Here is a 21,536-nt window from a genome sequence, read left to right on the forward strand (position 1 = left end):
ACTATACCGATTATCTTGAAATCAAGGTCTTATCCGGACTTCCATAACAAGTATCTTAAAATTAGCAATTTTTAAAACACTAAGAACAAAAATAAGTAAATAAAAATAGAAACACTCAGGACAAAAACTTCCATTAAACGAATGATCCAGAAAGTTGAGCTTAGAAATATGGTCAAGAGGAAAAGAAGAAGAAGAGGATGTGTTTCGGCACCTACCAGCCAAGCACCATGCTAAGCATTTGTTTCGTCTTGTTTTGTCTGTTCATTTTTTAAGTTTGTTATTCCAGTTAACAGAGCACGCCATGTTAGTTTCAAGTGTACAATACAGTGACCCTGCACTCCCATATGTCACTTGATGCTCATCACTAGTAGTGGTGAGCGTTTTATACGGGCTCTCACCTTCAGTCTTGGCATGAAGCCTATGAAACAGGATTACTACCCCCATCTTACAGATAAAAAGACAGAGGTCAAGGAAGCTGCCCAGAATCACACACAAAACCACAGTTCACCAGGCTTCAAAGATCAGGCTTGTTTCACTAAGTCCTATATATTTGTATTTTTTTTTTAAAAAGGAGGAAAAAAGAGAGAACTGTGTGTGTATTTTTAGTGTAGTACTTACTACAGTTCCAAAGTACTTACTATCCAAGGTACATTATTATTTACAACAAACAAATTTTAATATATACAACAGTATTCCTGCCTTCTAAGGGATTAAATCAAGAATGTGCTGGGAAATACCTAAGATAGTTACCATTCATCACACAAGGCTACTTTATATATACCATGCTATTCTTCATTGAGACACACAAAATTTCTTTGAGCTTAATTTTTCCCAGACATACAAATACTTGGAAGGGTATCAAGGGGAAAAGAAACTTAAATATCAAATTAAGTTAGCAAAGTCAGCTATAATAGGAACTTTTATTTACATGTCTGAGTTTCTAACACAATGTACATACAAAATTATGACCTTGAGGGTGTGCTTAGATTAATAACTGTACTTTAAATTAGCATAAGCATTTATCAGAAAAATATTCTGTTAAAATTTATCCAGTAGAGGTAGAATTAATGCATATTACTAAATTAATGTGCTTAGAATAAATCTTTATAGAATTGTGTTTTACAATTACAACTCAGATACCCTGTCATTCTTTTCTTTTTTTTTTTATTAAGATTTTTATTTATTTGTCAGAGAGAGAGCACAAGCAGGGGACAGGCGGAGGGAAAAGCAGGCTTCCTGTTAAGCAAGGAGCCCAGTGCAGGACCTGATCCCAGGACCCTGGGATCATGACCTGAGCGGAAGGGAGACACTTAACTGACTGAGCCACCCACACATCTGGATGCCCTGCCATTCTCAATAAAATTCAACCACCAAAAACGTTTAATGCTCAAGCCACTTTACCCAGTAGGCTCATAGTTTATAATCTTAAAATATACTGAAAAATTATAACCATTCAACCAGGCCAACTATTCAGAATAACACCATGTTTCGAACCACAACTGGAATAAATTAAGCTTGTACCCCCTTGTTATACTAATAAAATTAATTTCCAAGTGAACTCTAAGCCATTACATATATTTATATAATATATATACAGATATATATAGATATATATAGATATATATATAGCTAAATTAAAATGCCTGTTTCCAAATCCTAGGGAAGAGAAAAGCATAGTCTAGAACCTATTCTTTCCCAAAATATTTAACCTGAATTGAAACCAGGCCTTGAGATCTAACCTCTAATTTTTAGAAAATACAGAGGACAAAGGACAAGATAAACAATACCACAAGAAAACAAATTCAGATATGGGACATCATACAAGATCTCTTCTAAAAGTCGGAAGGGAAAAGGAAGGAGTGGTGAGATAGCATCTTTCTACGTTTAAAAAGACAAAATCAACAAAACCCCACAGTGCTACTATGAAAACCTTGATCAAATCCCAGTTCCAAGAAAACAGAAATGGTGACAAATGCCATCTGGGGAACAATTAGATGACATTAAGAAATCACTTAATTTTATGAAAAGTGATAATGAGGTGGTAGGGTTTTTTTTTAAGTCCTTAGCTAGAAATGCATACTAAAGTTTGTCAGGATGTCTAGGCTTTGCTTGAAAATATTTCAGCAAATTAGGGGTACATGGCTGGCTCAGTCAGTGGAGCACTGAGACTCTCAATCTCACTCAGGGTTGTAGGTTCAAGCCCCACACTGGGTGTAGAGATTACTTAAAATTCTGTCTTTAAATCTTGAAGAAAATAAAATAAAATAAAAATATTTCAGCAAATTACACCCAACATTGTTCTCTGGCAAAGACGCTTTGCAAAAGAAAGTTTCTACAATTCAATGTATTTGGGAAATGCTTAAAACTTTGTTTCCCTCCAAGGAGATTCACAAGGATCATTAGAAAGAATGGTGCTCAAAAGTCTTGCAGTTAAAAAGAAAAAGATCTATTTTATTTTGGTTAACCCAGATCCTCCCACTTATTTGAACACAGAGCCTTTTTTCACTGCATAACATCTACTAATTCCCTGAGAATCAGTTTCCATGGAACTCCCTTTGGGAACTGCTGTTTTATCCAGCTAACTTACTCTGAAGTAAGGCTCACTTAAGTCACATACATGCTCCAAGAACCCTAAATAATAATTTAAAAAAAAATTCATAATTGCATCTATTTCCAACTTAGGAACCTCTCACTTTTTTCTGTCTTTGCATCTATCAATAAGTATACATTGACTCTTTAACATGTTTTAATTTCTAAATCAAACTCTTTGTATAACACAAAATTGCCACTGCCAAATTTCCCTCAGTGGAGTTAAATTTTACTTATTCAAATGCATTTCCTTTGAAATCCACAACGGAATAGATTTCAAATTCATAAGTTGTCAAAGCGAACCATGTTTTCACTTTCAAAACTTCCTTGATATAGTTCAAAGACTCCTCAAACCCTCTCCAATGACTTCTCAGAATAAGTTACTGGCTTCACAGTAACAAAACACAAAACTAAACAAAACCTGAAATCAAAACTCTTTGACAGTCTTTCAGGTAATTCTTAAGGGCTTCTAACAATTTACCTCAAAGTCCCCCAAACTGCCATTTTTATGCACCAGAAGTGGTCCTATTCTTATAAAGGGTCTTTTGGGTACTTGAACAAATTACATCCCAAGACAGACTGACCTTATCACAAATTCTATCTACTCTATGGCTAAAAATGTAAAAGCAAGCTTTTGACTAATATCTGCAATTCATTTGAGTAAAATATATGTCCTATTCCATTTAAAAGCATCAACACTTAAAAACTCTTGGGGAATACACTTAAAAGAAGAGAAAAATGGTTAACGAAGAAATCTGAGTGCAAAGTCACTGCTATAAGGGAACAATAAAATTTGATGTCTCCCTTGCATCTAAGAGGCAATTTACAACATTCAAACCCTTTCATAGACATTCTGTCATTTGACCCTCAAAACCCTGGAGAGATGTCTGTTTTCCATCACGATAGCATATATCTAACAGGGCTCAACTTGAAAGCCAACAACTTGTCAACCTTCAATTATCCTTACCATGGACAGAATAACAGCACATGTAATTCGATTCAGCTGAACCATGTAAAGTCCATCACCTCCTCCAGCGGGGACACTCCGGCCAGACCCTTACCATGGCAGTCCTCCCATGATTTTTCTTGGTGCGACTTGCAGGCAGCCAACTGTCCATGGGCACTTAGAGCTTCATACAACGCATCCTCCAGGCCCTGGGGAGGAGACTCTCCTTTGAACTGACTGCACCTGCCTAGGATTGGCCCGTGATGTTTCTGCAGCATCAGCCTGCAAAGCTTCCCGTGTGTACCCACGTCACTGTTCCCACATGAAAGGAGAACAATGTCTAACTGTGGACCACACATATGAGGCCAGACAAAAAACTTTGGAATAAAAATTCCCCGGGTTTGGATACAGGATCCTCCTGTCTTAGCCGTGTGCATTCTTTGCCCTCAGATCACTTACACGTATATGGAGCACTCTACTGCCTAAGGCCGTTGAGGGCTGGAGGAGAGAGGAACCCTCCCTGCCAGCCAGTAACGAGCACAGAGCTGAATTTAACAACTGTGTGTTCTTGCCTCCCTTTGCTCCCAAGAAAGGGAAACAAGCAATTTAAAAAACTGACTAAGGTAAGGCAGGACTCCAACCATCAAGACGCCTACAATCCGTGGTGCTAGCTAGCTTCATTGGAAGAGCATTCGATGCAACTCTTGATCTTGGAGTTGTGAGTTCAAGCCCCACACTGGGCATAGAGCCTACTTACGAACCCATAGGCAAAGCAAGCAGGCCAGCACCTTATAAAAGGCAAAAAGCAAAAAAACACTGTAATTGTCCAAGTAATGTTCCCCAGGGGGATTAAACAGAAGGAACCAACCATGCAAATACAGAAGCAGAAGATGAGAAAATGTTAATAATAAAGCAGTATTTGAGCTAGGCCTTGAAGGACAATGGAAACAGGGTGGGGAAGGGCGCCTGGGGGGCTCTGTAGGTTAAGCATCTACCTTCAGTTTAGGTCCTGATCTCCGGTCCTGGGATTGAGCCCCATGTTGGGTTCCCTGCTCATCGGGAAATCTGCTTCTCCCTCTCCCACTGCACCCACACACCTCGGCTCATGTGCTATCTCTCTCTCAAATAAATAAATAATTTTTTTTAATTTAAAAAAAAAAAAGAAAGAAAAGAAAATGTAGTGGGGGATGGGGAGGTCAGCCTTCCCTGAGGCAAAACTGATACAAAGTATGTGACAGTTACAGAATGGGCAGGAGCTGAGTGGCATTTGCAGAGACGGAAGACAACTGGGTCTGGAAAAGAAAGTAATGAACCATATCATGGAGAATCTTGAAAGCTGTGAATAAAAGGGAACAGCAATGGCTCTTATCTGTCCCTGCATCAGTTATACTTTCAGCTACATATAACAAGAACTATAAACCTACAGATGAAAACACAGTCTCAAAACTTTTTGGCCATATAGTCCTAAAAGTGAAAAAATTAAACATATACCCCCAACATGTTGTAAATTGCATATAATTTATACATAATTAAAACACTGGAGTTATGAATTACATGTGTATAATGTAGTATGTATATTATAAAATATCCATTAAAAACTTTTTAAAGGGTAGGAGTGATGCAAACAGTATTCTTGTTTATTTTTATTAATACAAATCCATACACAATTTTTCTGCCAATTTACTAATCTGAGTTCAGAGTCATTTCCTTGGGGCGCCTGGGTGGCTCAGTCAGTTAAGCTTCCAAATCTTGGTTTTGGCTCAGGTCATGATCTCAGGGTCCCAAGATGGAACACCACAACAGGATCTGTGGGGAGTCCAGTGGAGAGTCTCTCCCACCCCTCCACTTCTCCCCCAGACCCAGCTGGTACTTTCTCTCTCTAAAATAAATAAAATCTTTAAAAAATAATCATAAAAGGGGCACCCAGGTGGCTCAGTCGGTTAAGCATCTGTCTTTGGCTCAGGTCATGATCCCAAGGTCCTGGAATCAAGCCCTGTGCCAGGATTCCTGCTCAGCTAGGAGCCTGCTTCTCCCTCTTCTGGTCCCCCTGCTTGTGCTCTCTCTCCCTCAAATAAATAAAATCTTTAAAAAAGGTAAAATAAAAAATAAAAAAATATTCATTACAAAAGTCATTTTCTCATCTCCTAAAGACACTTTCTTGATCCTATAAACTTAAATCATTACCATTAAGCTTTCTTTGCAAGAATCTTTTTAAGCCACTTGCCCATTTTGAGGGAGTCAGTTTACTCGAAAATAGGTAATGTCATTCATAAACCCATTTACATGGATAGAGTTCTCCAAAAGCAAGAATAAAAATGAGAGTACCACTGACAGTTCCACTAGGTTGTAAAGTGCCCACTCATCTCTCATGTAACCTAAGTAACAGGAGACTTTCAGGTACACTAACCAGTGTCAGCCATCTATTAAATATTAGTAAAGCTTTTCTTTCTGGATAAAGTTCTAACAGTTCCTTCCTTTCCAGACTGGATGGGCTAGCATATTCCATTTGGAGATAACGGCCTCAAACAATAAAGCTGTTCTGAGTCGCAGTGGTTTCAGGGTTAGTTCATTCAGCAGCGGGAAAAAGTCACTGTATTCTTAGGCACATCCATCTTTGTCTTCCATGATCCTTAGAGTGTCAACCTGTTCTATTTTGCCGACAACCTTCGGTTCCCAATATGGCGGTACCTAATAGTTGTCACATAAATATTCATTAGTCAGTCACTAGTAAGAGGTATGGTATTACTAAAGATGACTTGACTTAATCAAGATTCACTCCCTAGGGCAGAGGATACACCCAACATGCCCTGAAGTGCATGGCCAATGGAAAACTAATCAAAAGCAAGATGATGATTCCAAGTAATGTGGAAATTACTACAGCGGTGGCCCCCATAAAGAATCATGTAACCACTAGAGTATGAGTGAGCCTAAGCCCAGGCAGAAAAACCAGCCAGCTGAGCCCAGCTCCAATTTCCACCTCTGGATCAACTAAAGAGTAGCTGGTTTAAACCACAAGAAGCAAAAGGGGCCAGGATGCGGAATGCTATGGTTTGGGCAACAAACCGTCCCTGGTATATATAATACTCTATGCACACAGGACAGTGGGGAAAGAAAAAACTACACTGTCTCATTTGCACTGATTTTTTTTTTATTCAAACATCTAGCTCAGAGAAAGCAAGCACTCAATAAACATTAATAATTGATGTCACTAACCCCAAGTAATTTAGAATAAAGCATGGCAAAAAGAGGGAAGTATTATGGGATATATGATAATAATGACCAATTCCCAACTTTTTTGCAGTAATTCAATATCCTGTTATACAAGTGCCTGTCTGTGCAGCAATTCAAATCTGCAAAGAATGTGGAAAAGTCTCAAGACTGTAGGGTGTACATCACAGGAGCATTAAAATCATTTTTACCCTCTGGTACATTGGTATGTTGTTATGACCAGCAATATCACTTTTGGAAACATATCCTGCATTAAACAACTAGCTCTTTTTGTTTAGCCTGCTCCCTCCCTCTTCCATTAACAATGAACCCCTTCTCTGTGGGACACTTTGTCTCCCCAAGCCCATCTTGTGGGTCTAATGGAGACTGCCAACCGTAACTGTCCTTTGGGTGGCATCAGCCGATCCGGGTTTTCTCCAGGGTTTTCCCAAACTGGAACTAAGAGCAAAGAGTCCGTTTCTTGATGATGTGAGGTTCTGAAGCTACCAGCAGCCAGTGCCCCTATGTGGGCCCTGTAATTTAATGATGAGTAAATCACATCTGGGCCAAAGGGCTCTGATAGCCTAAGAGATAATTTTCAACACAACTAAACATCCAAATAGACTGGTTAAATAAATTATGTTAACATATGTAATGGATTTACCAAACAGCCATTAAAACAGTGCCAAGGAATATACTGATATGACAGAGGGGGAGAAAGCACATTACATAAGCATACACTATACTCTAAACCGTGCAAATTATATGTATCCTTGTATGTCAAACCTTTCTCACATTTCTTCAAAACCACATATAATAAAAGATCCTGGTTTTGCATGAATATATATGCATGAGAAGAGCACAACCAAGTGTTCTTTAGAGACTGCCCCATCCCCCACCTGGACTCAAAGAGGTAATAAGCCACTATTCATGACAGGCAAGTAACCCTAGGTGTGCTGGGTGGGGCAGGGAAGGTGGTGAGTCACGGTGGCTCTGGGCTATATGACTGAACATACTCGGTTCACATTTACCTACAACTATGGCTGGAAGATTTTACTAATAAATTCCTTCATGGTAGCGGCAAAAATCAGTGGGTAAAATCCAGGGACTATGCCATCTCTCTGCACCAATTTCCTCGTCCTTGACTTCTTGCCTATGGAACTCTTCTTTCCAGAATATTCTTCTTGATCACACATACCTAAAAGAGCCCTTAAACATCTACTTGAGAAGGGCAACCGCCATCAGTACCATAGCCACACCACACCAGAACCCCTTTCACTCTCCACAAGATAATGTTTCCTGACAGCCTTCTTTTTACCAAAAGTTTTCCCCTATCATTCAAAGTCCAGTCTCCTGATTTAAAAAAAAAAAACAAAAAACCAGGAGCTCTTCTGCTTTGCCGCACTAGTTTCCTTCAGGTACAGGGATAACAAAGTCTCCCTCAACTTCATCAGCAAATAGTGCTTCATTACGCTCTCTCTACTCACACACCTGGAAATGTCAGCCTTTCCAGTCGGTCAATCAGTACTTCTTGGGTAACTACTCTTTTTTGAGGTTTAAACCCCATTGCTTCATATTCTGAAGAGGCAGTCTTCTGAGAATAAGTTTAAAAAGCTCAAGATGGACAAGCTGCTCAGACATAAAAGGGCCTATAGTTTAGCACATAATTTTATTTTAGAACCTTTTAAAGAAAATCCATATCACCTTCCAAATGAGTGTCAAGTTGCACTCCGCTCTTAAGCAGGCAAGCAGGACACAGGACAGACATTTAGAGTCCCTGTGAAAATGGGTCACCTGCAGCCTACTCCTTACTTCTTTACTGTTACGCCAACAGCATTCTTCCCTAAGAACTTATGTAGCACAGAAAGTGCTGTGAAATTAGACTTACCCAGACATCAGTAGAAAGAACCCAAGAATGATGACACCAAAAAAGGGACATTTATCCAGGCTTTGTAATTCTGCTAAGAGATACCAAGACGAAAGGCAAATGATATGTTCATTTCTTATTTTTAAAAAAGACATACAGATTTGAGAAGTGATTTCCTTAAGAATGCTGTCTGGGTTACCAGTCTGGATTATAAATCACACTAGACCCTGAAGCCTACTTAATAAAAGAGAAGTTGAAAATAAACAAATGATTAGTTTGAGGTATGTGAATTTCTGAAACTCTCTTGGGGAGAAAGTTTTATTACCATTATCACTGATCTGTTTTTAATCTCTGACATCAAAGCATAGATGTTAACCCTGGGGTCCTGAAACCAGAATAACCCATAAATGAAATATGAGAAATTGTCACATATTAACATTAGTCTGTTTGTCAAATTTTAACCAATTCTCAGGTGACTCCATAAATGGGGGGGGGGGGAGGTGGAAATCAGAGGATCTAGCTTCAAGTTCAACTCCACAATTTATAGATGATACCCAGTAAACTGATCTAACTGGCTCAGCCTCAGTTTACTAAACTGAGAATTAAGTGTTAAAATATGTAGGTAAAGCCCTTTGTAAACTCCAAAGCACTGTGCCAATACTACAGCACTGGTTACGGAATGCCTGCATTTCTCTAACTCTCAGAGAAGTGTAGCACTAAAAAGATAATTCCATTTTAGACATGACAATGACGAGAAAAACAAGGCCCAGAAAGGTGTTGGAGCCTTGTACAGAAAACATTTTTGTAAACTGGTTGGGAGGAGGTTCTAATTTTCCACCACTGAAATACACAGTTAAAAGACAGTCAAGCAAAGTTATCCTAGAAACTAAAATCCCTCCCCAGCAATATGAGTGTGCACACACAGATAAACACACACACACTCACCCACACACACAGATCCTCTGCTTCATTTTGCCTTTGTGAACTTTTCTCCTGTAACAAGTTAAACTAAACTTTTCATCAAAAAGATAAAAATAAAGCCACTTCTCTGACTGTGAGGCTTGCAGCCTAATTTCAACCCAGCCTAGACAAAACCTTTACAATTGGGTTAGAAATGTCTAAAAGAAACATTGACATAACATTAACCTCCGGCTATGCCATGCAGCAGGCATCAATATAATATGGATTATAGTTTTAGCAGCCCAGGGATACTGGTTTTAATATTCCCTGGGAGATAAAGAATTAATCAGCAACTCTGAAGGGGATATTGCCTAAAAATGGACAGTTTAATCAAGACAATTTCATTGTCTTCAAAATTGTGCCCTCAATCACCCAGTATCAAAAACCCAGTATGGCACCAAATAAATCGTGTGTGGTGAAAGAGACAAAATGTTCTTTTTTTCTACAGGCTCTTATGGGAAGCAGAAAAGGGATGACTATGAATCAGTTATGCCTTAGTTCCACTATGGACATAAATTATGATAATTTGGACATTCTGGTGGTTAAACCAGGAAAGCAGAAAAACATTGCTTTCAAGTCCCAGCATTAAGTTTGTGGCATCTTAGCTGAAAGACAGGGTCATGAAAAAGTAACCTTACATTTATTTCTGGACTTTCCTGCCTCCTCTAAAATGGATGACACTATTTCCCATCCCTTATTGTCAAATCACAACAGTCCGGAAGCCTGGACCAAGTTCACTTGGCAGGTAACAGGAGCAACGCTAGGAGGAAGTCCTGAAGGATGTCAGATACCATATTTCCTTTATCCCTGCATACTTTTCATCTCAATACCACCAGGATGTATTTACCACAAGCTCTGATTGACATCCACCAAACATTCTGGCTGACAAACTCTGCAGAAAGTGGCATACTCTCAGGAAGGTCCCTGGTAAGATTTCTAAGTAGATTAGATGAGTGAAACATTCAGACCATACTATAATGACCATCTCTCAGTCCCTCGTAAATTCTCTCATTCCCAGCAATCAAGAAACAGCTGTTAAAATCCAGGAATGTCCTAAGGAGTAGCAGATCTAAAATACCTCTGAGCTGACCGGAGGAGCTTCACAGCCCCTGCTTCTCCTTCCCCTCCCCCATCCCTGGAGTGCCAGGAATAAAGATGACCCAGGAAGGGGGAGGGGAAAAGTAGGGTAACGGATCTGGGGAAAGTAGACTTCCCTCATTTCCTCTATAAAGGAATACCAAGTCTCTGTACCAAGTAACCAGATTTCTCCTTTCCTCTCCCATCCCCACCCCCTCCAAACACATTATTAACCTCTGCAGTCTGGTGGTCTGGCATTTACAGAGTTGGTGACCTCAGCAGTCCTAAACCCTTTCTCAAAGATTCTAAGCCAGGAACTTCTCTTCCGTGCCAGAGTTCGAGGCCCATCCCACGGTTAGATTCAGCTTGCCTTTACCTTGTAACGCGCCCAGACGGCGCTGCTCCTAGGGTCAAGTTCAAGATGAAGGTGCCCTCCTACCTTCCCCTGGTTGACTCCAGCAGGGACAGTGCTACCGACTGGAGTCTCATCACCAGAGAGAGGCACAGTGATCTGGGACTGCCAAAACTGGGCTAGAGGGGAAGACTGTGGCCAAGGCCAGCGTCCTCCGAACCCCTGGCTGCGACCCGGTGTTTCCACCTGGGCACCGCTGCATTTCCTCCCGGAGCCTTACACAGTAAGTCAAGTAAGTTTTGAGACTACCGATCCCGAGACCTTTCTGTCTCCAAATACGCCACACAATGCTTAGGGCTTCCTTCCTCTCCAGCCCTTCGGGAAAGGTGCCGCGCCAAATCGGGGAGCCCTCCAAGCCCCCAGCGCTGAGCGCCCGCACCCCAAAGTCTTCCAGTTAGACGTGAGCCTTGACATAAGTTCCTCCAAAAGTGACCACGCTCCACTACCCACGAACAGGGGAATTCACAATCTTGATACAAACATCGTCTTTCCCAGCTCCCCCTCAATGTCTAACCCTACACCCCCCCCCCAAACACATAAAAGAACGTGGATATGCTAATAACTGTGTTTTGGAAGGGAAGCAATAGACTTTCTGCCCAGACTGGGGAAATACCACAACCCCCACTCGGCGCTCCGGCTTAAGTTCAACCGGCAACTTCATGACCCGAGCTCCCCTACACTCCGGGGGCGCCCTGGACCCCGCGGTGCCAGGCGCGCTTCTCTCCGCCTCCCCTGCCCCAGGTACCAGGCGCAGCCTCGAGCCTTGGCCAAGCCCGCGAGCTACACAGAAGGGAAAGGGGGCTAGGAGGCGCGCCGGGCGGGGGTGGTTCCGAAACTCCAGCGTGCTGCCGTGCGTCCCCGGTGCCCCCGCACCCCAGTTCTGCCGGGGGCGATTCGGTCCGGCGCGGAGGGGACCGCGAAAGGAAGGCGCCGACTTTCAGGACCAAGGCCCGGGCGCCCAACATGTCCAAGCCTATCCCGGGAAAGCTCCCGGGTGTGCCCAGCGAGGGGGGGTTGGCGGGGGAGGCAGGCTCCAGAAACTTTCCCACATGCCTTTCCACTCTCCCCATCTCCCTCTCTCCTCCGCGGGACCCTCTCCTTCCCTCTGCACCGCTGCAGCTGGCCCTGCCCGGGACACAAGGGAGGCCGGCGGCGGCGCCAGGGCGGCGGGAGTTACCTGCCGGGAAAGTTTCCAACTCCGCGGTGCGGTTCCCCACCCCAGGGCCGGGCCTCGGGGCGCGGCCAGCTCGACGGTCCGCGGCTGCCTCTCCTCCGGCTCCCGACGCGGCCACTGCTCCCGCAGCTGCCACAGCGAAGGCTGCGCTCCGGCCCGTCCCCCCGCCCCGCACGGCCCACACCCGGGCCTCATTGGCAGCGCGAATCCCCGCCCTTGCGCGTGTTCCCGAAGGCACCTTCCTCTCGCGCGCCCGCCCGGGCCGCGCCTCCCGCGCCCCTCCCCGCCCCGGGCTACGGCGTCTCCCGGGACCCGGTGGGACGCAGCGCGCGAACTTTCCGCCCCACCTCTCCCGACCGGGTCTCCAGCGCCCCCCAAGGGGGCTAATCTCCTGAGGCTGCGCCTGGGCCCCTCCGGGCCTGGATTGGATGAATGGTAGTTTTTCAGCCTCTTTGGAATCAGCGTAGTGACACGGCGTCTCCTTCTTGCCGCGTTTTGGAAACAGCCAAAGAAGACATATGGGAGTAATTAAGCTGAAGTTTTGGTGGATGCTTCACGGTGACTTTTGTGGCTTTCTTGAATTTTCTTTCCCTCACTTAGCATACACATACACACTCGACCACTCACTTTCTGGGGCACGAATGAGCTAAGGGAGATCGAAGGTGTAAGGGGCATCTCCCCTGCTGTCTTTTTCTTCCCAAAAGCGAAATAGGGACGTTCAGGGACTGTTGATTGCCGGAGGTGGGGGAGGGGGGTCCCCCAGATCCCAGTTCTGCAGCCTCCTCCAACCCCTCCGTGCTGGCCCTGTGTTGTCTATGCTACATCCACAGAGGGCCAACATCGTGTTTCTGTCGGTGGGAGGAGGGAGGTATGGAGAGGGGGTAAGACAAAGATGTTCTTATTGTTTCGGCTGGTAGCAGTAAATTAAATTCCCGAGTTCCCAAAATTTTTTGTTATTTCCCAGCAGGGCGAAAGCCAGGATAGGGCCTACAGATTCTGGAGTCCTGGGTTCCCCAGCACCCCGCAGGAATCCCAGGCAGTCAATTCAAGCCAGGGGAAAGCTCAGCCCACTCCACGCCTGAAGCCTTTTGGACCTGCCGCGGTCACTGAAAGCAACTAGGACTGCTGCTGCCTTGTGTGGCCTGCGGAAATTGTGCACGGGTCACCCCAATGGTGTGTCTGGAGCTGGGAATACAGAAGTTGCTATAAATGGATTTATTGGCAACCCCTAACCTTGCTGTGGCAAACCCGCCTTTAACTGTGTTTTAAACAAGTTCCCCATAAAAATTTCAACCTCATGCAGAGCTTCCCAATATAAAGATACCCCCAGAGAGGAGTGTCCATATTTAGAGTTCTTACTGAAAAGGACAGGAAGCAATCTTCCAACATAAATGAAAAATGACTGAAATTCGCTGGATTTCTCACCTATAGTTTCAAAGGTCTGATTATTATTGTGCTGATATTTGAGCAGTAAACACATCCGCAGCCCAAAGTCTTCCTCAAACAAAGCAGGATATGAATATTTATAATAACATATGAACTTATTAAACTGAAAAGTATTGACCTATTTCTTCTCTCTGAAATGTCTCATTGCTGAAAAATATAGTGATGTGTTTTATTTAATTTCTCTCAAAATGAAATGTATAAATTTACCAATCTTTCAACAACAGATGAAAAGGCAGACAGTCTTTATTTTTAAGACAACCTTAAAAATAAAAGAACGACACAAAACAAAACAAAGAGTCCACAGTGATCTAACTAAACTGAAATATTAAAATATGAAAGAAACCATCCTAGGGAAATACATTGGTAAAACTGTCTGCCTCAGACTTCTTTATAATGGGTGAAATGTATAATGGGTGAAATTTACAGTTTGAATCACATTCTTCTGTCTTTGGCTCCTTTAAGCCATATTCTCCAAGTTTTTGATGAAATTGCTGAAAGTGGGCTTTGAAGACAAATGATATTCATTTTGCCCCTTCTTTCCTCAAAGCATCCACAGTAGCAAGTAGAAATCACATAAAGTATATATTTTCATTATCAACATTATCTTTAAATTATTTTTAATTGGTGAATTCTTGTCGTTATAGTTCCAGAAGTCACAGTTGCTAAAGAAATAACTTCATCACTGCCTAGTTAGGAGCGTTTAACATTCTAAACAGGCGTACAGCTAGCAATCTGAAATTTGTACACAGAAGGGCCCCGTCTCCTCTTCTTCCTGCAGTGTTTATATAATCCAAACTACATATGTTATTATGCACAATCAGATCTCCAGCTTTAAACAGCTAACATTACATACAGTATGTATGTCATACTAAGAACATCAAAGCTGTCTTAAGCTGTGAGTGAAAATGGTACATTTTATAGAAGACAAGGCTAAAAACACAGAGTAATCAGAATTCATGCATGAAGGGGGGAGGAGGGTCCATTAAGATTAAGTCTATAAGCGAAAAATTTGAACATTTTCTAAGAATCTAAAAATATGAAGTATTAGCTGAGCACAAGTTCAAAAAAAATTTTCAATGCTTGCTAAGGATCTCCTTTTCCCTTTAAAAAAAAAAAAGATATTTTTAGTTAGTTGTTAGGCAGTTGTTATTTTTAGGGGGAGAGGAGAACAAGAATCACCTCTTACGTTCCTTAGGGCGTTTCTGATTATCTCATTGAATTTAAAAAAACTCACCCATTGCATTTCTGTTGATTCCAGCTGAGAAAAATAATTGAAAGACAAATATAGATCACATTAGTGTTATATGTCGAACATATTCATCAAGCATACATGCAATACATTGGATTCCATTTTAAAATTTTCTGTTGGTTTTGCCAGCAATGGTAGCTTTTCTTGGCAGAGTGAAAGAAAACAGCAAATAATAAACTGGTTATTTTACTGTAAAATTTACTGCCCAGGGCAATAGGCTGAGGAAGGCGTGAGAAAAGAATGTGTCTCGTGAGTGTTAGTATGCTTTTTTCCCCTTGCACAGATTCTTAAGTACTTCTATTTTAAATCAAGCCTAAGTTAGGATCAGAGCCAGTGTTTATTATGGTATGTGTGGTATAGAATACATAGTGAGAAGTGAAATGTTTAAAACAGTGTAGGAATTAAATACAAAAACTGAGATGGAAGTAAAAAAAAAAAAAATTAAGGCAAGGTAGGAAAATCCAGGCTCAATTCAGCCCACAAACACTTTTTGCCTATTTTGGAGTGTCTTTTAAAGTTTACATAATGCATTCTCCTTTGGTCCATTCAGTCTTCCCTTCCCTTTTAACGCTTTGGGGACAAAAAGCATTTTTAAAGAAGTGGGGAATGCTGAAACAAATTGGGCCATAGTTAGAAATCCGCTGGGGAAAGCAATGAAATTGCATACCCTACATAGTTCCTGGGTATGTAACAATTCATGGTCACACATGTGTATCAACACCATGGTCAGAGGTGGGCTAACGGCAGACATTCGTCCTGGGATATCAAAAGCCGTATTTGTATACAGTTAACCGGGCAGACAAATTAAAAGTCATCTAATGGGACATATAAACCCCTCTGCAGGTCTAGCACATGGCCTCCCAATATTGTAGAAACTCATCCAATAGGGGCTAGGCAGTGAGTTATTTAAACTGAAAAGGAACCCACTAAGGGAAGAAAATAGGGAAATAGATGCAGGGGTTCAAATTTCCTTCTAAGAATATAGGCATAACTAAAATCCCAGGAAAATTTTGTTTAAGATGGCATGCCATCCGATTAACATTTTAAACATAGATTTAATTCAATCTTCTGATGGTGAAATAGTCTATAGGGAGAAATCGAAATTTCCCGTCGTTAGGAAGGGTGAAGTAATGCAGTCAAGTAGTAATCCCTCCAATAAATGTCGTTGAGTCTAGTTAACATGGCTTAAAAAGAAATGTGCTGTTAACTTTGAGTATAAGAAATGCATTTTAAGGGGCGCCTGGGTGGCTCAGTCGTTGGGTGTCTGCCTTTGGCTTGGGTCACCATCCCGCCGTCCTGGGATCGAGCCCCGCGCGGAGCTCCCTGCTCAGAAGAGAGTCCACTTCTCCCTCTCTCACACCCCTGCTTGTGTTTCCTCTCTCACTGTGTCTCTCTCTGGCAAATAAATAGATAAAAATCTTTAAAAAATGCATTTTAGGGGCCCCTGGGTGGCTCAGTGGGTTAGGCCTCTGCGTTCGGCTGGGGTCATGGTCTCAGGGTCCTAGGGTCGAGCTCCGAATCTGGCTCTCTGCTCAGCAGGGAGCCTGCTTCTCCCTCTCTCTCTGCCTGCCTCACTGCCTACTTATGATCTCTGTCTGTCAAGTAAATAAATAAAATCTTAAAAAAAAAAAAAAAGCATTTTAATATTCTCCACCTTGGGAGTGGTGCTTTCCCTCTTCTTAGCAAGTTGTATAAAAGGCACTGACACAAGAGTCATGAAATCTAGATCCCAGGTCTGACTTTGGCAGTTTCTGTTGGTGATTCCTGGCAATTCCTTTAGTCTTTTTAAGTATCTGGCCTCTCATCTATGAAATAAGGAGGAGAGCAAAGAATCTCTGCCTCACAGGTTTGTTGGGAGGATTAAACGAAATAAGGGGAACAGCGCTTCATAAATGAGAAAGTGTTCCACAAAAGCTAACTTTTATTTAGTAGGCAGTAAGCTGTGCTTTTCCCTCCCCCTTACCCGAGGCTGCTTTGGATGGAATAACAACCTAAAGTCTTGATCAGAGGAGTCCAGAATGCCCACATTTGCCAAATGTGAAAGGAAGAGTGCCTTAAAGATGATTTACTAGTAGATAATAACTCCAATTAAGCTCTCAGAGGCTCTTCTGGGGGTAAATTGACAGTTCTTCTCTCTAACAGAAGCAATCAGGAGCTATTTACAGAGTTACCTTTTTCTCCTGTGTTAAAGAGGAAAAATCACAGTATATATATACAATACAAGTGTACCTCACGTTATGCAAATCAACATATGGAAATTCTTAATCACACAATGTATGAATTTAAAGGAAATGTCTCCTTAAAAAAATTTCTTGTTCAGATTCTTTGCAAGTGCCACTACAATGTTATTTACATTACTAATAACTAACCATGCTTTCAACTCTGAAATAGCACTGATCAACACAAATGAGATTATGAACTTGAACTCGTATAAATATTTTCTGTAAGACCAGGCACTAGTCAAACCTCCTTTGCAGTTGCATATTTACTTGAAGAAATATGAATCAGGGAATAGCACCTACCAAAAGATTCCGTTTAAGCCAGGGGTGGGGGTGGGGAGCATAAATATGGATAGCTTAGCCAAAATGGAAACTTTGGTTTTATTTAAAAATCAGTTTGCTGTTTTTCCTTTGATGATCAGACAACATAATCCAGAAACAGATGAGGAATATTGATGATGATGATAATCAATTTTCTAGAACTGAGAGATGTTTCTCCCCTATGAGGAGATGCAGGATAGACAGGTGTAGCTTCCAAAACAAAATGTACATAAAGCAGGCTTCCTGCATTTAGAAAACTATTTTTTAAACTAGTCTTGGGATTTTAATCCAATAATTAGAAGCTCTATCTAAAACAGTCTATTAAGGATCTGAACATTTTAAATTTGGGGCAGAAATGTTTAAATATAAACTTTTGCTCTATCTTCCGTGTGTGTCATGTCTAAATGTTTCAGTAGCTTTAACGGGAGTCATGTCTGCCTGAGAGAAAATAGGCCACAATGTAATTATCACGAGAAATTAAACCACTGGGCTTCATTAGAGAAGTCACCTCTTACCTAGAGCATTTGCTCTAAAAACCAGCTACTTAGTAAAGATTGATTTGACTACCTAGTGAGCTGTAGCTAAAGCCCTGCTACCTTTTAGTGGATTCAAAGCTCTTCCTAAGCCTCTTTTCGCTTTTACAGCTCCTCTTTTGCCTCTCTTCAAGGTTTTCAGTGCCTTTGAAAAGACCTCCTGAAGGGAAAGAGATTACTGATACAATTACAATAGAAACAGGTTAAAACAAGACATCGGGAACCCAAAATAAGATAGCAGTCACTGGGGGTTAAAATTAGATGGTGTCCTCATCGGTCTTCATCTTCTTTCTAATTCTTCACACCCTCATCCTACCCCTAAGAGCCAATCAGAATGTTAGAGGCCTAAAGCTTGTTACAAAGAATTGGTACCTGGGGGGGGGGGGGGGGGATGTCCTAATATTTATCTGGGAAACTATATTTAATTTACCATTCAAAATCAGGTGGCATGCGGAGAGACTGAATCACTCATACATTGCCGATGGAAATATAAAATGAAACAGCACCTTTGAAAACTGTTGGGCAATTTCTTTTGAAAATGCTACACACGTAACCACCATATGATCCACCAACCACACTCCCGAACGGTTACCCCAGACAAATGAAGACGTGTGTTTACACAAAAACCCATACACAAGTGTTGGTAGCATCTTCCTCTGTAGTAGCCAAAAGTGGAAATAACCCAAATGTCCTTCCGCCCAGGGATGGTCAGACAAACTGTGAATACTAGTGAGCAGTAAAAAGGAATGGATATTGATGAACACAACTTGGATGAATTTCCAGGGAATTATGCTGAATGGGAGAAGCCAATTCGAAAAGGTTACATAATGAAAGAACCTTTTACATAACATTCTTGAAATGACAAAACTATAAAAATGGAGGACAGATTAGTGGTGGCCAGGAGTCAGGGATGGTGTGAAGAGGAGGGAGCCATGAGAGGACATCAGAAGATATCCTTGTAGTGATGGGAAGGTTCTGTTTCTTTTTCTTTTTTAAGATTTTATTTATTTATTTGACAGACAGAGATCACAAGCAGGCAGAGAGGCAGGCAGAGAGAGGAGGAAGCAGACTCCCCACTGAGCAGAGAGCCCGATGCGATGCGGGGCCAATCCCAGGACCCTGGGATCATGACCTGAGCTGAAGGCAGAGGCTTTAACTCACTGAGTCACCCAGGTGCCCCGAATGTTCTGTTTCTTGACTGTGTCAATATCAGTATCTCCCTGGCAGTACACTATAGCTTTGCAAGGTACTACTGTTTGGGATAAACTGGGTAAAAGTGACAGAAGAGGTTTGGTTTTTGTTTGTTTGTCTGTTTTTTGTGTTGTTGTTTTTTTTACGGGGGGGGGGGGCTTTGTATTATTTCTTATTATTTCTGCGTGTGTTATTAACAATGACCTCAAAACAAAAAGTTTAATTTTTTAAAAAATCAGATGGGAAAAAATACTCAAAAAGGTGAAAACCAAAATAATACTTTTTAAAAGAGCCATTACAAGAAGATCCTGTGTGTCATCACTTACACTGACAAATTTATCAGAAACAAAGACTGGCTCCAGATGTTGATTGAAATATAACTTCCAGGAGCCCTTGACAAGAGCGATCTGCACAGTAAATAATGCCAGTTACCAAATGGCAGAGTGGCTGAAAAGCTGACAGTGTTTTCTGCTAGAATGTGAGCTGCATAAGGACAAGGAATGTGTTATGTGATTGAGTGAATATAAATTCCACATTTTTCCAAGTCACCTAGTGCTGCGGGGAGAACCACCGCAAACATGGTGTCTTTGTACATGATGATCCCCAGTCCAGGCTCAGCCAGGCAGTCCTCGCCCGGGATGCATCACGAGTTGCAATCAGAGGACAGCTCAGCATGGTCTGGCACCCGGAAGAGCTAGGGTCTCCTAGGCATCTCTCTGTCTGGTTGCATGGTTTCTCCACGTGGCGGCCCTGGCATAGCCAAACCTCCCACATGGCAGCTGGAGGCTTATAGAGTGAGCTCCCGAGAGCAGCAGCCGAAGCTGTATGGCCTTCTCTAACCTGGACTCAGAAGTCACATAATCTTTAACGTTCTCGTTGAGAGTTGCGATGCAAGAATAAAAAGGCATCGGGCTTTAGAGACAGGCAGACCTGCATTCACGTCCCACCTCTGCCCCTTTTAGCTAGTAATTTCACCTCATTGCACCCCAAGGTTAAACTCTTATCTTAATAACTGGCATCAGAATTTCCCTTTAGAAGATCTTTACTGGGAAAACATTTATTGGGTCAGGAAGTGAGACCTTTGGTCCCGAGTATGAGTTAACTAGCAAGATAGCACAGACAAGAGCCAGACTGCTCTGAGTGTGACAAGGAGAGGAATTTGTGTTTGCTTCTAAGGAGAGGAGGTGAAAGGAAACTGTAAGATAGCAGAAGGATGAAGCAGTGTGTATGGAGGACCCCCGTCCCCGACCCAGAAGTTTCCTGCAATGAGTACACCAAGGAACATTTTTTTTTTTTAGGGGCACCTGGGTGGCTTAGCCAGTTAAGCATGTGCCTTTGGCTCAGGTCATGATCCCAGCGTCCTGGGATTGATACCTCACATCAGGGAGCCTGCTTCTCCCTCTCCACCCCACCCCCAAAACAACTCATGTTCTCTCTCTCTTGCTCTGCTCTCTTTCTCTCAAATAAGTATATTTTTTAAAAATCTTAAATAATTTTTTTATTTTTTTATGTAAACCCTAACCCCAGGGAGGGGCTTGAACTCATGATCTCAAGATCAAGACCCAGCCAGGCAGCCCTCAAGAAACAGTTTAAGAAAGAGAGAGTGCCTATTATTAAATTTAAAATTGGGATGCCTGGGTGGCTCAGTGGTTGAGCATATGACTTGATTTCTGCTCAGGTCATGATGTTAGGGTCCTGGGACTGAGCCCTGTGTTGGGCTCTGCTCTCCGCAGCGAGTCTCCTTGAGGATTTGCTCTCTCCCCCTCCCTCTTCCCTGACTGGCGCATGCACTCTTTCTCTCAAATAAGTCTTATAAAATAAAGTTGTAATTCATTGCTTCTGTGTGTCCTTCTCTGCCATTGTACCCTTCTCTGCAGCTGATATTTGAGCTATATGTTTAATGAGTACAGTTGTAACTACTTTTCTTTCTGTTGTTGTTGTTTTTATTTTAATTCTGGTTAGTTAACATACAGTGTAATATTAGTTGCAGGTGTATGATACAGTGATTCAGCAACTCCATAACAACACTCATTGCTCATTACAACAAGTGCACTTCTTAATCCCCATCACCTATTTTACCTGTCCCCTCACCCACCTCCCCTCTGGGAACCATCAGTATGTTCTCTGCAGTTAAGAGTCTGTGTCTTGGTTTGCCTCTCTGTCTCTTTTCTTCCCCTCTTTGCTCACTTCTTTTGTTTCTTTTTTCCTTTTTTTTTTTTTTAAAGATATTTATTTGAGACAGAGAGAGAGCCAGAGTGAACAAGAGGGAGGAATGACAGAGGGAGAAGGAGAAGCAGGCTCCACATTGAGCAGGGAGTCCAATGTGGGGCTCGATTCTAGGACCT

This window comes from Martes martes (genome assembly GCF_963455335.1).
Source record: "Martes martes genome assembly, chromosome: 3".
Classification (NCBI taxonomy): domain Eukaryota; kingdom Metazoa; phylum Chordata; class Mammalia; order Carnivora; family Mustelidae; genus Martes; species Martes martes.